The sequence below is a fragment of the Artemia sp. Qi Xiang Cuo genome, chromosome 9, assembly GCF_049724085.1.
Source record: "Artemia sp. Qi Xiang Cuo chromosome 9, ASM4972408v1, whole genome shotgun sequence".
In the NCBI taxonomy this organism is placed as follows: Eukaryota; Metazoa; Arthropoda; class Branchiopoda; order Anostraca; family Artemiidae; genus Artemia; species Artemia sp. Qi Xiang Cuo.
The window spans coordinates 47,537,655-47,554,984 of NC_142802.1; the positions used below are offsets into that span (position 1 = coordinate 47,537,655).

Below are 17,330 nucleotides of genomic sequence, written 5' to 3' on the forward strand. Positions count from 1 at the left end.
CTACCTTATATACGCTATTAATGAAACAGGTCAAGACAGGAAAATGTGGAGCTAGTGCCCTTAGATAACGCAAATAGCTCTGACATCCCTCATTTGGGCTACAGTATAACGAATGCCCATGCTTTCTTGTGTCCCTGTAATTGATTTCACAATAATCCATGCTGCCAAGGTAGAAATTAACCACTTTGTCAGTTGAAAATTTTAATGCTATATTATTTTCAAGGATATCAAAAAGAATTTGACATAATTCAATATCCGTCGGATAGAGCTTGCAGATATCAGGGTGACATTGCCAAGTAACCTGCTGCCCAATTTTTGGTTTTTAATATTTACTCAGATTGTTATAGGTGACTTCAGCCATCATAATTTCCTTGTCAGATCTAGTTTCGGAGCATTTTTCAATAGTTGTCTCGTACTTTTCAGGACAGTTTGTTCTACTACACAGAGAATTTTTTGCCAAATATTCAGTAGAACTAAAAGAACTGTTTAAAATACAGTTAGAAATACTTTTTTCTTGAGTCGGTGTTCCAGGAATTTGTTCTAAATCATTAGTCTTACAAACACATATACTAATAACCCTAACAGGATCGTTTTCGACCTTATATACGCTATTAATGAAACAGGTCAAGACAGGAAAATGTAGAGCTAGTGCCCTTAGAGAACGCAAATAGCTCTGACATCCCTCATTTGGGCTACAGTATAACGAATGCCCATGCTTTCTTGTGTCCCTGTAATTGATTTCACAATAATCCATGCTGCCAAGGTAGAAATTAACCACTTTGTCAGTTGAAAATTTTAATGCTATATTATTTTCAAGGATATCAAAAAGAATTTGACATAATTCAATATCCGTCGGATAGAGCTTGCAGATATCAGGGTGACATTTCCAAGTAACCTGCTGCCCAATTTTTGGTTTTGAATGTTTACTCAGATTGTTATAGGTGACTTCAGCCATCATAATTTCCTTTTCAGATCTAGTTTCAGAGCATTTTTCAATAGTTGTCTCGTAATTTTCAGGACAGTTTGTTCTACTACACAGAGAATTATTTGCCAAATATTCAGTAGAACTAAAAGAACTGTTTAAAACACAGTTAGAAATACTTTTTTCTTGAGTCGGTGTTCCAGGAATTTGTTCTAAATCATTAGTCTTACAAACACATATACTAATAACCCTAACAGGATCGTTTTCGCCATAATTGAAAAACATTGCTTTTCCTTCGCTGCTGATAGGTATGCTTGTATATATATTTTTATTGCTGCTACATAAACTGCAATTGCTCCTTCCAAAATTAATATACGAATTTTCTAAGAAGTACGCCTCTGTATATTCACCGTGTCGTCGAACATTTTCCATTGCATCTATAAACTGTTCCGCAGTTGCCAGTCCATACCTTGGAAGCTTTTCATTAAACTGACAACATTTCTTTTGGATATTACTATGAAGCTTTGCCAAAGCATTTCTAGCCGACTTTTCAACAGCATCCGCTCTTTCAAAAAGAATTTTAATATGTAATTTTGAATACTTTTCGTGATCCTGATAAAACATGCGTAAAATGTTTCTCAATTTACAAAGATCAGCCTGCATTTTTGCCATCTTCTTGTATTTCTGAATGTAATTTTTACCTTTGTCCTTATGCGTTCTGCGGTATAACCTCACAGAGAATTTAATTTTTTCATTATAGCTTTTGTCACCCTAGTATCTACCCATTATTCTGGTAGCAACTTTTTTCTTATGTTTGTTTCGGTAATCTTTATCGTTATCATACCGTTCCTTACTCTTTTGTTTGGCTGTCTCAATTTTCGCATGTCTATAATCTTCATCATTGTGATAACACATCTTGTTGTTTTGTTTTGCACTCTCAATTATTACTTCTCGATACGCCTTGTCAGTTGAATACCTTTGCTTTTTTCTTTTCAAGAGGTTGTCTCTGTTTTTTGTATAGTACTGTTTTTTTAACTTGCGTGTAGCTTGCTTGATTGAAACCGTTTTTTAACCATTAGTTGAATGTTTAAGTCACGTATCAAGTATCAAGAGCCTAACAAAAAATTAAACTAATTTTTTAATTTTCAGGTATTTTTTTAGTCTAAATTAAAAGATTAAAACTATTGTTCAGACACCATAAATATTTTTGCAGTTTATAACTTTAGCGATTCTGAACTAAAAACGAAAATAAAATAAAAATTATTTTTTTCAATTTTTACGTCACGTCGCTGATTAAGTCATATATGGTTATTAGTACACAATAGGTTTTATATATTACGTCATGTCACTTATTACGTCATATATGGTTATTAGTAGATAATCGGTAAAATATTCGTTCTTTATTATAATAAAAACTTCAAAAACGCAGAAGTTGTTCATATTCATTTTTGTATATTTTTTTATATTCAATTTTGTTTTATTCATTTTATATTCGTTATTATGAATCTGAAAAACATTTTGGGGGAGGGGGGTTCAAACCCACTAAACCCTTTGGATATGTCCTTGAATGTTATTAATTTAATTTAAAATGATCCATTGAACAACTCTCTACGATATTCCAGTGCTAAGCTATCTATGGAATATAGAGTTTAAAATACAACCGTACCACAAACTATTTGATTCCTTCAAAAATCACATGTTATTGAAAATACAGCAGTATGAAAAGACATCAAAAATACAGTTTTTAGTGGAAAAATTTATCCTGTTTTAAAATAATTTGTTTTAGTTACAAACGGTTTTAACCCAATTAATTTACTTTAAATGGAGCCATTGAACAACTTTCTACGATGTTCCAGTGCCAAGCTATCTCTGGAAACAAAAGAAAGAAAGAAAAAATATCCCGTTTAGGCAGAATGTTGTAGTAGCTGCCACTTTTCTTAATTTTCAAGACAATATATTTCCCTTGCTGTTCAAGCCAAATGACAGAAAATTTCCTATACAGGGGTTTCGGACAAGGCGGTTCTAATGTTGTACTTTTTGTTTTGATCTGACTGTTTTTTTAGGAGCTATGGGTTTTTTTATTTCTTAACTTTGGACGTGATCGTCTCTTACTGGGTTGCTAGCTAACGCTGCAACCCGGATTTCTTATATTATCTTATCGAAAGATAATCGTGTAAAACTATTGCATTCACTAGATGCGTCATATATGATTACAACGTATAATTATGATGTCATTCATGAAGCTTGTACATCAAAATGCAGTTTTTTGTAGAAAGTGTTACTATTTTAAAAACTTTTCGTTTTTTAATTACAAAATTACAATTACAATTATTACAATTACAATTAATTATTACAAATACAATTTTTACAATTACAATTATTGCAAATTACAACAAATTACAGTTAATTACAATTTAATATAATTTTTTCCATGCATAAAAATCTTGAATTTACTCCACATAAAGATACATTCACTCTTATGGTGAAACTTACATAGTCCTGGTGAACTATTTGAACTATTTCTGATTAAATTTACATGTTCCCCATTTATAATGACTTATATAGATCCTTTGTATAATCAGATACCAAAAATATTTTTACAGTTTACATAATAAATTTAGCAATCCTGAACGGAGAACAAAATAAAATAATAATTTCTTGTCGAAAGATAAATGTGCATAAATATTGTATTCACTTATTACTTCATATAGGGTTATACGAGAAAAATCAATCCCTTTGTATCTTTTCAACATATTGTAAACAGTAACCTTTTCAATGTGATTATAATAACTTTATTACGAATTTTTTTATCATGTCTTATATGTAACTTATTTCTTATAAGTCTCCGATGGTACAATGGTAATCATACTAGCGGTTACGATAGCTGGCATTCCTCAAGATAGTCAATAAAAAAGCAGTTTTTAGATAAAAAAAAAACCTTCTTAAATTACTTAAATTAAATTTTTTTATTAAAAAGTCACGAGTACTTTCAATTTCCATTTGAATGAGCCCTCCTGCGACAATCTCAGACCACTGGGTCGACATGATTACCCCTGGGAAAAACAAAACCAAACAAAAAAATAAACAAGCATCCGTGATCTTTCTTCTGGCAAAAATACAAAATTCCACATTTTTCCAGATAGGAGATTGAAACCTCTACAGGAAGGTTATCTAATACTCTTAATCTGAGGATGTGATTTTCATTAAGATTCTACGACTTTCAGGGGTTGTTTCCCCATTTTTCGAAAATAAGGCAAATTTTGATGGGTTAGACTAATCTTATTATACCCGATTAAACTTAGATAGTCCCTATTCATAATGAACTATGTCGATCTACTATGTATTTCTTATATTATCTTATCGAAAGATAATCGTTTAAAACTATTGCATTCACTAGATACGTCATATATGATTAGAACCTACAATTATGACGTCATTCATGAAGCTTGTACATCAAAATGCAGTTTTTTGTAAAAAGTGTTACTATTTTAAAAACTATTCGTTTTTTAATTACAAAATTACAATTACAATTATTACAATTACAATTAATTATTACAAATACAATTTTTACAATTACAATTATTGCAAATTACAACAAATTACAGTTAATTACAACTTAATATAAACTTTTCCATTCATAAAAATCTTGAATTTACTCCACATAACGATACATTCACTCTTATGGTGAAAATTACATAGTCCTGGTGAACTATTTGAACTATTTCTGATTAAATTTACATGGTCCCCATTTATAATGAACCATATAGATCCTTTATATAATCAGATACCAAAAAATTTTTGGAGTTTACATAATAACTTTGGTAAGCATACTAGTGGTTAGGATAGCTGGCATTCATCAAAATAATAAAAAAAGCAGTTTTTAGATAAAAAAAAAACTTTTTAAATTAATTAAATATAATTTTTCAATTAAAAAGGCACGGGTACTTTCAATTTCCATTTGAATGAGCCCTCTCGTGACAATCTCAGACCACTGGGTCGACATGATCACCCATGGGAAAAACAAAACCAAACAAAAAAAGGAACAAGCATCCGTGATCTTTCTTCTGGCAAAAACACATAATTCCACATTTTTCCAGATAGGAGCTTGAAACCTCTACAGGAAGGTTATCTAATACTCTTAATCTGATGATGTGATTTTCATTAATATTCTACGACTTTCAGGGGTTGTTTCCCCATTTTTCGAAAATAAGGCAAATTTTGATGGGTTAGACTAATCTTGACGAAATCTGAATATTTAAAATCAGCATAAAAATTCAATTCTTTTGATGTATCTATTGGTATCAAAATTCCGTTTTTTAGAGTTTCGGTTACTATTGAGCCTGGTCGCTCTTACTGTTTGTTACCACAAACGGTTTGCTTGATTTTCAAGCCAAAATATTTCCCTTTTTGTTCAAACCAAGGGACGGTAAGTTTCCCATATAGGAGTTTTGGACAAGGCGGTTCTAATAGTGTACTTTAATTTTTTTTATCTGATTCAAGTTTTAGGAGTTATGGACTATTTCATTTTTTACTATGGGGCGTGATCGTCTCTTACTAGGTTGCTAGCTACCACTGTAACTCGGATTACAAACAGGAAAAAACCTACTTGTCTTTCTTCTTTGGAGTAGTAAGAGACGAACCTCAAAGAATCAGGCAGCAAACTAAGTCCAATATATGCAACGGTTTGTTCTTGTAATGCTCGTCTTTTGATATAATACTTAAATACAATTTTTCATACAAATTTATTCTATATTAAAAATTATTTTTGATGATTACAAAAGGTTTCTATATAAATCAGTTTCCTTTAAAATGAGCCATTAAACAGCTCTCTACGATGTTAAAGTGCGAAGCTATCTGCAGTGGAAACGAAGAAAAAATAAAGATGCCGTATACGCAGAATATCGTGGTTTCGGCCATTTTTCTTCATTTTCAAGCCAGTTTATTTCCCTCGTTGTTCAAGCCAAGGGATTATAAGTTTCTTATATAAGGACTTTAGACAAGGCGGTTCTAATAGTGTAATTCATTTTTTGATCTGGTTCTAGTTTTAGGAGTTATGACCTATTTAATTTTTTACTATGGGGCGTGACCGTCTCTTACTAGGTTTCTAGCTACTGCTGCAACCCGGAAAGACCATTTCTATTCTATAGAACGTATCGAGTCTCGTTTCTCAAATCAAAAATAAAAATAATTCCAAAATGTTTAGGTATTTTTCTAGTTTGAATTGAAACATTAAAATTATTGCTCTGACACCGTAAATATTTGTACTGGTTTTCCTTTTGCTTCAATTGACTCGCTGCGCAATTTTTTTACGCCACTAATTTTATTTCATCTAGTTCAAAGTTACTAAAAATATCTGACAATTTTAGAATTAGTTCTGTATTTTGTCTCCTGGAACCAAAATTCTATTTTTTGGGTTAGCCCGTAAATTATATATGTCTTTATTGTCGTCCTATCAATGGCTCTTCCTTTTTCTATAACACTATAGTAGAAAGTGTTATTTTTAATATTATAAAAAGCATTTAGATATAGGTATGTAAATGCAGTAATTCTTTTAGGGGTCTTAAGAAAAAAATTGATTTTTGAATTGTAACTTTTCATTGTATTGTATTCATTGAATTGTATTTTTCATTTATTATTTCCTTTCCTTTCTTAGCTTCATACGACTTATAGAAAACTTTGCTACACAAAAAATAAAGCTAACATCCTGAAATTTAAGAAAAGTCTATTTAAAAGAGATAAAATGCCACCAAAAGGAATAAGGCTCAAGAACACGTAAGGATTGCTACTAAGTTGTCTTGTGATCCAGAATTTAAGAAAATGAAATATGACAGAAAAACTGAGGTATGTAACGGATCTGGGGTATCGAGAAGCAAAAATTGAGACAGCCAAACAAAAGAGCAAAAACGGTATGATAAACATAAAGATTACCGAAACAAACATAAGAAAAAAGTTGCTACCAGAATAATGGGTAGATACTGGGATGACAAAAGCTATAATTTACATAAAGGATCGATACTGTAAATGGGAATTTTATAAGTATCATCGGTATCACTGTTTTAATGATGAATTACAAACTAAAAGAAATTGACCCCGGGTGGCCTTGAATGTGTCTTCTTTACTAGATTCCCTGCAAGCTTCATGTGGTTTACAAGGGATTATGGGCTGAACGAGGCCGTGGATATTTACGACTTGGTTTCTAACTGAAACCTAGTAAAGAACAAACCACGGCAAATAGTAACTAAAAGTTACATACATAAACACACAATTATTGCTTGTTTATAAAGATAGTATTTATAACTGTCAATCCAAATTCATTTGTGTTTTTTTCTTTTTTTTGTAATCTTGGTTATGATGATATTTTCTTTTCGATATTATGAGAAATAGAAACATTCCGCTCAAAATAAAGCTTGTTTTCAGTAGAGTCCAAATTATGTCAGCTGGTCTTTAGAAGCCCTGGGGGCGTCAGCCCTACTCATCTTAGTTTCGTGAGCTAAATTTGACTTGCACTTAGTTAATTGAACTAAAGAAGGCACAATACCTATGAAAATTTTCATTGTGTCCATTAAAACTGAAAAGTCCATACTACTAATAGGAAACACATTCCTTATAGAATCAATGTAGCTTTAATCTATTCTAGTTTGTTCTTACAAGTTTAATTAATGACGTCATTACTGACTTGAAATACTGCTACTACTTCAAAGAATTCGTTGGAGCACCATGCTAGCTGTAACCAATCCAGCTACGCACGCCCCTGTTCCATCCTCACTTATTCAAAGCCTCCTTCCTTATATCCGACCAGAAAGTTCCAATTTATCTTTAACCTTCCTTTTTGACCTCCTCACACCCTTTTTGGGAACGACCTGCTTTTGGTTTGGCTCTAGATGGGCCAAATAATAATCTACAATTGTAAAAGAATCATCGGGAAAGATATTAAATTAACTTCTACATAATTTTAAATTTGTTCTGCTCCTCATTCTTGATCGCATCTTCAAATTCCCTTATAGCCGAGTAAACAAGGTTTTCTTTATTGGCACTTGGACCTGTTACGACTAATCCTTTAGATTGTGGAGCTATAAGAGCTACTTTTGGGGGTATGCGTGAACTTGGACCTGTTACAAGTACTTGGACCTGTACTTGGACCTGTTACGAGGATATAATAATGAACGATCTCTTGCCTACATTAATTTATATTAAAGTTATTATATTTAGATAGGAGGCAGCTAAACTCAGTTTCTTTTTTAAACTTTAAATTTAAGAGATATTACTTTAAATTTAATATATTAGTGTATTCTTTCTGACAGGGATTCGAATTTACATTGATACTTGATACGTTACTTAAACACAAAGTTTTAGATGAAATTTAACTCAATAAGAAAATCATTTATTGTAATTACACAAAGGACCGATATAGTTCATCATAAATATAATTAAGAACGACCTTTTGCCTATATTAATTTATATTAAAGTTTTTATATTTAGATAGGAGGCAGCTAAACTGAGTTTCTTTTAAACTTTAAATTTAAGAGATATTGCTTTAAATTCAATATATTAATGTATTCTTTCCGATGGGGATTCAAATATTAAATCCCCATCGGAAAGAATATATTAATATTGAAAATATATTGAAAATATATTAATATAAAAGAATATATTAATTCAAATATTGAATCCCCATCGGAAAGAATATATTAATATATTGAATTTAAAGCAATATATCTTAAATTTAAAGTTCAAAAAAGAAACTCAGTTTAGCTGCCTCCTATCTAAATATAATAACTTTAATATAAATTAATATAGGCAAAGGGTTGTTCATTTTATATTTATGATGAACTATATCGGCCCTTTATGTAATTACAATAAATGATTATCCTATTGAGTTAAATTTCATCTAAAAATTTGTGTTTAAGTAACGTATCAAGTATCAATGTATATTCGAATCCCCGTCAGAAAGAATACGCTAATATGTTAAATTTAAAGTAATACCTCTTAAATTTAAAGTTTAAAAAAGAAACTCAGTTTAGCTGCCTGCTATCTAAATATTATAACTTTTTACATTAAAAGACGATCATTGAAATATTAAACCATTGCATATATTGTAACTAGTTAGCCACTTGATTGTTTGAGGTTCGTCTCTTACTATTTCAAAGAAGAAAAAGCTGTAGGCTTTTTCCTGTTTGTAACCAGGTTATTATTATCCGGGTTTTAGCGGTAGCTAGCAACCTAGACGATCATGCCCCATAGTAAAAACTAAAGTAACCCATAGCTCCTGAAAAAAGATTAAGATCAAAAGAAGAAGTACAATAATAGAATCGCCTTGTCAGCAAATTCTATGGAGCAAAATTACCATCCATTGGCTTGAATAACAAAGAAAATATATTGGTTTGAAAATCAAGAACATTGACTTTAACCAAAGTATTCTCCACAAACGGCATTTTTTTTTTCTTTCCACTTTTTCTTCCTCCTCAGCTAGTTGGGCACTGGAAAACCATAGAGAGCTGTATAATAGCTAATTTTAAAGGAAATCACCACACCTAGTGCCTTTTGTAATTAAAAATAAAATAGTTTTTAAAGTAGAATTAATTTTGTCAAAACACTGCATTTTTGATATATGTTCATACTGAAGTCTCTTCAAAGACATTTGAATTTTGAATCAATCAGAAAGTTCATGGTAATGAACTTTAAAGTAATAATAGCTACTTGTCTCAATAGTAACCGAAACTCTAAAGAAATTTTGATACCAATAGATACATCAAAGCAAACAGTTCGTGATAACGAACTGTATGTTGTATAGTAAGAGCGACTCGTCTCAATAGTAAAACTTACATCTAGTTCCTTCTGTAATTAAAGATAAAATATTTTTTTAATAGTTTTTAAGGGTTGCAGCGGTAGCTAGGAACATAATTAAAAGAGATCATTCGAAGAACATACCATTGCATATATTGGACTTAGTTAGCTGCTCGATTCCTTGAAAAAAATCTTATTTGTCAACATAAACTAGAATAATTCCTGAATATTTTAAATAAAATAATTTTATTTAGCTGCAAAGGGCAAAAATATGTTTGGTGTCTGAACAATAATTTTCATTTTTTAATTCAAACCAGAAAAAAACCTGAAAATTTTTAAATTAGTTTGGTTTTGCTTTTGCTTCAATTGACTCGCTACGCCATGTTTTACCTAGTGTCACTGGTATGTTGAGTATACTGACAAGTTATACTTTAGATTTGCTCTTAGGTAAAAATGGATCGAATGATGACATGAATCATGAAAAGGAAGAAGAGAGAAGAGCAGCTCATAAAAGGAGTGATAAACAACATGATTGGAAAATAAGATGTAAATTGGAAAAGTTAAGTATAGAAAAAGAGGAAAGTGATGCCAAGTTTGCAGAACGGAAAAGGAAGTTTCAGGAGGGGGAAGCAAAATTGATAGATAAAAAAGCTGAGATTAAAAGGCTCGACGAAGACATTGCAGAAGAAACAAGAAAAATTGAAAGAGTAGAAAAAGAACTTCAAAAATACAGCAAACAGGAGAAAATGATGGGACAAAATAAGCAAAACGAAATGGAACTATTTAAGGTAAAAAAAAAGAACGACGAACAACAATTACAAAACAAAGACCTATACTTGCGTTTAAGAAATGAAGTGAATAAAATTAATTTAGAATATAGTAAGATTAAACAACAAAAAGAAGATTTGGAATTAGAACGTCGTAGTATGATTAAACAACAAAAAGAAAATTTGGAATTAGAACGTCGCAGTATGATTAAACAACAAAAAGAAAATTTAGAAAAAAAAACCGATGAAAAAGAAGAAATAATAAAATTATTATTAAGAAATATTGAGCCAAAAAATGCATATTTAGAAAAAAGAAACGTTGAAAGAGAAGAGCCAAAAAATGCATATTTAGAAAAAAGAAACGTTGAAAGAGAAAAAGAGGCTTTAGAAAGTATGTCGACTTTGAAGACCCAAGAAAATATTCAATTACCCACAAACTACATCGGAAGGTTCTCAGATAGCGAATAGTCAATCTAAATGCTTTGTCAGAGGCAATGCTAAAGCGTTGTCTATAGTAAAGGCCATTCGGCTCCAATGCTGTTTTTTTCCCAGAGGCACTTCATATGGAAGGGGTCGTCGTATAAACTTCAAAAGCGGCTGTTTCGATTCGAAATCGAGAGTTCGATTGCCCTTTTAAGAGTCAAAAGTGATCAGAGGGCAACTAGCCCCCACCCCCATGTCCTTTTTCCCAAAAAACATCTGATAAAAACTTTGAGGTAGCCATTTTGTTAAAAATAGTTCAAAGATCAAATAACGAAACGTTCGGGCCGGCACAACCCCACAGGACCAGGGGGCAGGTGTTATAAATTATGCCCTGGGGGCAAACATGGTTCTTGTAGAAGGGATGCCCGTATAAACTTCACAGAAGGCTCATTTGATTGAAAATTAATAGTTCTAGTTCACTTTTTCAGTGTAAAAAGAGATCGGAGGGCAACTAGCCCCTCCCCTTCCCATACACTTTTAACCCCCCCCCCCAGAGGTGCTTCATATGCAAGAGGAGGTGTTATAAACTTCAGAGATAATCATTAATTGGAAATAATATTTTCTAGTCACTGTAAAAGTCTAAAACCTACTGCGTCATTAGTGCTTTACTAAAAACGAATTATATTAAAAATATTTTCGTTTGTACTTAATATTGAAAATAAACATTAACATTACAGTAAAGTTTTGAACTGACGTTCTTTCAAGAATTAATATAATATACATCAAATATTCAGTCTAATTTAATAGTTCTTTTTAAGATTGTTCAAGACAAATATAATTTCACTAAAACAAGAGTTTGGAAACTGCCCCCTTCCTTAACTGTAAAAACCTAAAGCCTACTGCGTCATTGGCGCTTCACTGAAAACAAATTATATTACAAATATTTTTTTGCAGTTCTTACATCATTGAAATAAAATCTTGAACTGATGGATCTTTAAACAATTAATATCATTATATATCAAATATTCAATTTGATTTTGTTTATACTTTCCAAGACTGTTCAAGACACACATATTTTTCAGTAAAGTGCCAATGACGCAAAACGTTTTAGACTTTTACAGTGAGAGAAGGAGGTGATACCCAAACTCTTTTTTGTAGTGATTTTTGTTCGTTTCAAGCTTGATTTGTATATTGCAATTTAAGTTTCACTCGTTTTAAGATTTATTTATTCATTTATATTACTATCTATTGTATTTTTGTTTGCATGGATTGTTTATTTAATTTCTGTTCGTTTTGGGTTTCATTTATACTTCAATAGCAAATATTTTTTTCGTTTTAAGCTTGATTTGCATATTCAATTTGAACGTTCCTAGTCTCAAGGCTTGTTTATTCAGTAACGTCAGTGCTTATTATATGTTTATTATTTTGATTACTTATTTCATTTCTACTAGTTTCGGGTTTCGTTTCTACTTTAATAGTAATTTCTGGTCGTTTTGAGTTTGAATTTTAACAGTTATTTGTATTTGCTGATCTTAAGTTTAAAATGGCCTTTACATTTCTTTGAAAAACTTCTTTTTCGGAAAGTTTTTTTTAATTAATCACTATCAAAAGTCTATTGTGTTTCTCACAGCAATATTTTTTGGTCTTTTTTAGGACAGGACTAAGCATCAGTGATTTCGGTTATAAGATCCTCTCTTTTAGCAGATTAAATAAAAAAAAACAAGTTTTTTAAACTGAAAGTAGGGAGCGATATTAAAACTTAAAACGAACAGAAATTATTCCGTATATGAAAGCGGCTGTCCCCTCCTCAACGCCTCGCTCTTTACGCTAAAGTTTTTTATTGTTTTAAAAAAATAAAGTTGTGAGACAGAGTCAAACTTTAGCGTAAAGAGCGAGGCGTTGAGGAGGACAGCCCTTTCATATACGGAATAATTTCTGTTCGTTTTAAGTTTATAGTCGCTCCTTACTTTCAGTTTAAAAAACTTGTTTTTTTTATTTAATTTCTGATTGTTTTTTAGTTAATGCAGCTTTTATTTTGGCTCACCGTCATTGAATAAGTAAACAAAATTTGCATTAAAATTTTACTTTTCTTTTAATAAATGGCTGTCTCTAAATTTGGTTCTGACGTAATTTACAGATTAACTTACGTAACGAACTTCTATATTCGTATATTTTTCTTCTGGCAAAAAATCAAAGTTGCAGATTTTTGCAGATATGAGCTTGAAACCTATGTAATAGGGTTTTCTGATACGCTGAATCTGACGGTGTGATTTTCATTAAAAAATTTTCACTCGTAGGGGATGTTTCCCCCCTCTTAAAAAAATCAGGTAAATTTTCTCAGGCTCGTAGCCTTTGATGAGTAATACTAAACTTAATAAAATTCATATATTTAGAATCAGCATTATAAGCCCATTCTTTTGATACATTTATTGACATCAAAGTTCCGTTTTTAAAAGTTTCGATTACTATTGAGCCGTATCGCTTGTTTTTTTTTTATTGTTTTTTTTTTATTACGTATATGTTATTACGTAGGCTATATGATGGGGTTCTCCCCTTAGTCAATACCACGCACTTTACGTTAAAAGTTAAAAAAAAATTTTATTCACAAACCTCTGAATCACGAAGGCCGTTTAATTAGAATAGATAGCTCTTTTGAAAGCACTAAAAAAAACTGTAGCGTAAAGAATGAGGTATTGACTTTGGGGAGAACCCCCTCATATACGTAATAATTTCTGTTCATTCTAAGTTCTAATGTTCCTTCTTACTTTCAGTTAAAAAAAATTGTTGTTTTTTTATTTAATTTCTGATCGTTTTTTAAATAATGCTTAGAAATCCGCCACCCCCTTCATAAAAATGTCCTTTACCACAATAAAACATTTTCCACGGAAGTATTCTTCAGAGTAACCCCCTCCTCCCGCCCCCTCCCCCACCAGAAAAAAATCCTTCCTGAAAATGTCTGTTTACTTCCCAATAACCAATGCAATATGTAAGCAATGGGTAAAGTTCATAACTTGCAGCCCTTCCCCTGGGAACTGTGGGGGATTAAGTCATCCTAAAAGACATATTTATTAGATTTTCGACTATGCTGAACAAAATGACTTTCTCAAAATTTTAATTGGGTGACTTTGAGAAGAAAATGAGCGTGGGAAGGGGCCTATTTGCCCTCCATTTTTTTGGTCACTTAAAAAGGGCACTATAACTTTTAATTTCCGTTCCAATGAGCCCTCCTAAGATATTCTAGGACCACTGGGTCAATACAATTACCCCTGGGGAAAAAAAAAGAAAAACAAATAAACACGCATCCGTGATCTTTCTTCTGGCAAAAAATAAAAAATTCCATATTTTTCCAGATAGGATCTCGAACAATCTACAATAGAGTTTTCGGATACACTGAATATGATGGTGTGATTTTCATCAAAGTTTTTCAGGATTTAGGGGGTCTTTCTCCCTTTTTTTGAAAGTCTTCCGAATTTTCTCAGGCACGTAACTTTTGAATGGTAATATCACCCTTGTTGAAACATATATTTGAACTCAACACTAAAATATGATGCTTTCGACTTGTCTATTGGTAATAAAATTCTGTTTTTTAGAGTTTCAGCCACCATTTCGTCAGGTTACTCCATACTTACTGTTTATTAACGCAAGCTGTTTGATACCAAGTTAGGTTACTTTAATAATTTTCTAGGTGTCTTTTATTTTCAAGGAATTGTGAATTTTCAATCTAGCCGTTGTATTTTGTTATATTTTCACCACTACTGTTTATACTTGGCTTTCTACACATTCAATAACGCCCAAATTCCTAAAACGTTACTGAATGCTAGACCTCCCATGGTACTATTCGAAAAGTTAAAATGTAAACAAAATTTGTGTGTTCATAGTCCGCTAATCAGCTGCGTTAGGCTAAATCTTAGTGTTCTGAGACTTTCCAAATTTAAGATTTCAAGTCAATTCCGGCCTTTCAAAAGTAATAACTTTTTATATACTATGCATTACGTTTTAACGTGATTACAACCATGGTTGTAACTTTTGATTTAGGACGTCATTAGTAATCTTGTATGTAAAGATGCAGTTTTTCGATAAGATTTGCGTTTATTTCAAATATTATGATTCTTACTTTAAAAAGCACGTATATATTTGCATATGAAAGTCTCAAGACCAAGGAAACTCATATGTAAAAATAGCTCTACCGTGAGGGCACGGACATTCTTGAATATAGAACTATCCTCACGTTATTTTGCAAAAGGAAGTATTGGTTAACCAAATATTTAAGGTCTGTGCCATGATGTGCATACTTTATCTATTTATTTACTCTTTTTAAGTGAAAGATGGTGTATGTGTTTTTTTTTATACAGCGATTGTATTTTAGGCTCCATATTTTTTTGAAAATTGGCACTAAGTTTTTCTAGAAAAAAAATTAAATACGTAACAAGTCAGAAAATATCAATTAGTGCCTTAATTTTGGAAATGCGTTTTTTGTGTAAAAGGGTGACCAGCATGAAAAATGCAAATTAGCAAATAATAAAATGAAAAACCTGGACCATCAAACGTGACACAACCAATCCAAATTGTCAAGATAAATGGCACGGAAAAATGACATGGAAACCCCCTCTTTTCATGATTCCTTTTCTATAGTATACTATGCAAAATAAAAACCTACTCTATTGTACCCCCTTCTTTCCTCAACCCTCCCTGCTCCTCTATTAATTTCCCTAATTCTTCTAGCCATTTTCTTAGCCGACTATCTACTATCTTACAAAACATATTACTAACTATGGGAGAAATCTGGATTAGTTGGTAATTCGAGAATTCTTTACCGTTTTATTTTTTATATTAATTTAAAAAAAACTCCGAAAAATAAGTTTTTCAAAGAAAAGTAAATGCCATTTTAAACTTAAGCTCAGCAGATATGAGTACCTGTTAATATTCAAATTCAAAACGACCAGGAATTACTGTCAAAGAAAAAATGAAGCGCAAAGCAAAGAAAAGTTAAACAAACAATTATAGCAAAAGACATACAATAAGTAATAATACAAAAGAATAAATAGGTCTTAAAGTGAGTGATGCTTAAATTGAATATGACAATCAAGCTAAAAACAAAAAAAAATATTTTGTTATGGAAGTATAAATGAAATTTAAAACGAACAGAATTTAAATAAACAATCAATGCAAACGAACATACAATAGATATTTATGTAAATTAATAAATAAATCTTAAAACGAGTGAAATATAAATTGAATATGCAAATGAAGCTTGAAACGAAAAAAAATCACTACAAACAAGAGTTTGGGTATCGTCTCCTTTTCTCACTGTAAAAGTCTAAAACCTACTGCGTCATTGGCGCTTTACTGAAAACCAATTTTATTACAAATATTTTTTTTTGTACTTAATATCGAAAATTAACATTTAAATTATAGTAAAATTTTGAACTGATGAGCCTTCGGCAATTAATATCGTTATACACCAAATATTCAGTTTAATTTATTAGTTCTTTCTAAAGTTGTTCCAGACGAATATAGTTTCACTACAAACAAGAGCTGCATAAAAAAAAACACATACACCGTCTTTTACTGAAAAAGAGGAGATAAATAGATAAAATATGCATATCTTGGCCCAGGCCTTAAATATTTGGTTAACCAAGCCTTCCTTTTCCAAAATAACGTGAGGACAGGTCTATATTTAGACCACGGCGCCGCACCAATGAGGGAAGACCGGCGGCAGCGGGGCCAAAAACAGCGCGCCACACCGCGCCGCTGGTAAGATATCGGCGGTGCACCGCTGGTAAGATGTCGGCGGCACGCAGCCGGCATGATGTCGGCGGCCTGCCGCCGGCACGATCAATGTTGACCGCCAATATTATTGTTTTCATCAGTCTTTCTAAAATCACAGCTTAAATTTACAACAGAATCGAGCCTATTCATGAGTTCAAAAATTCACAAGTCGTTTGCTGGAAACTGGTCTTCTTCGTTATTCATCAAGATAAGTAGAAATTTGGTAGAAACTAAATGGCTCTGGCGTTTCAGAACCCTTGCGTAATACGAGTAGTTGAAATATCTATTAGCTATGTATTCTTAACATAAATAATTATCAAAATTAGTAGTTTTTTTTTCATCGAGCATTACTGCATACAAAACTTCAGATACCGTATCACAAAATTCGTCAGTTATCTGGGTAAAAACTTTGAATATAACTTTGAACTTAAAAGCTTAATTTTTTCATAATGCTCTTTGCCTATATCCATTTTGTCAGCTTTAAAACAGTTGAAATGGGCGACTTTGATATTGATTGGTTTTTTTTTTGCCCTTTTGGATTCTTAAAAAGCCTTCTTGTATTAAAAACTGGTTTTTAATAACAACTTAAAAAAAATATATTTTAAAGCTTTTTTTGGCTCCTTTATAGAATATATGTCATGTAGGCTAAGGCTGAACTGCTGCTT

General features: G+C 31.6%; 1 protein-coding gene across 1 annotated transcript in view; it reads right to left on the minus strand.

The window, feature by feature from the left end:
• Positions 1–17,330, minus strand: part of LOC148948730 (uncharacterized) — a 149,002-nt gene that overhangs the window by 107,757 nt on the left and 23,915 nt on the right. The gene's annotated exons all lie outside the window — the stretch shown is intronic.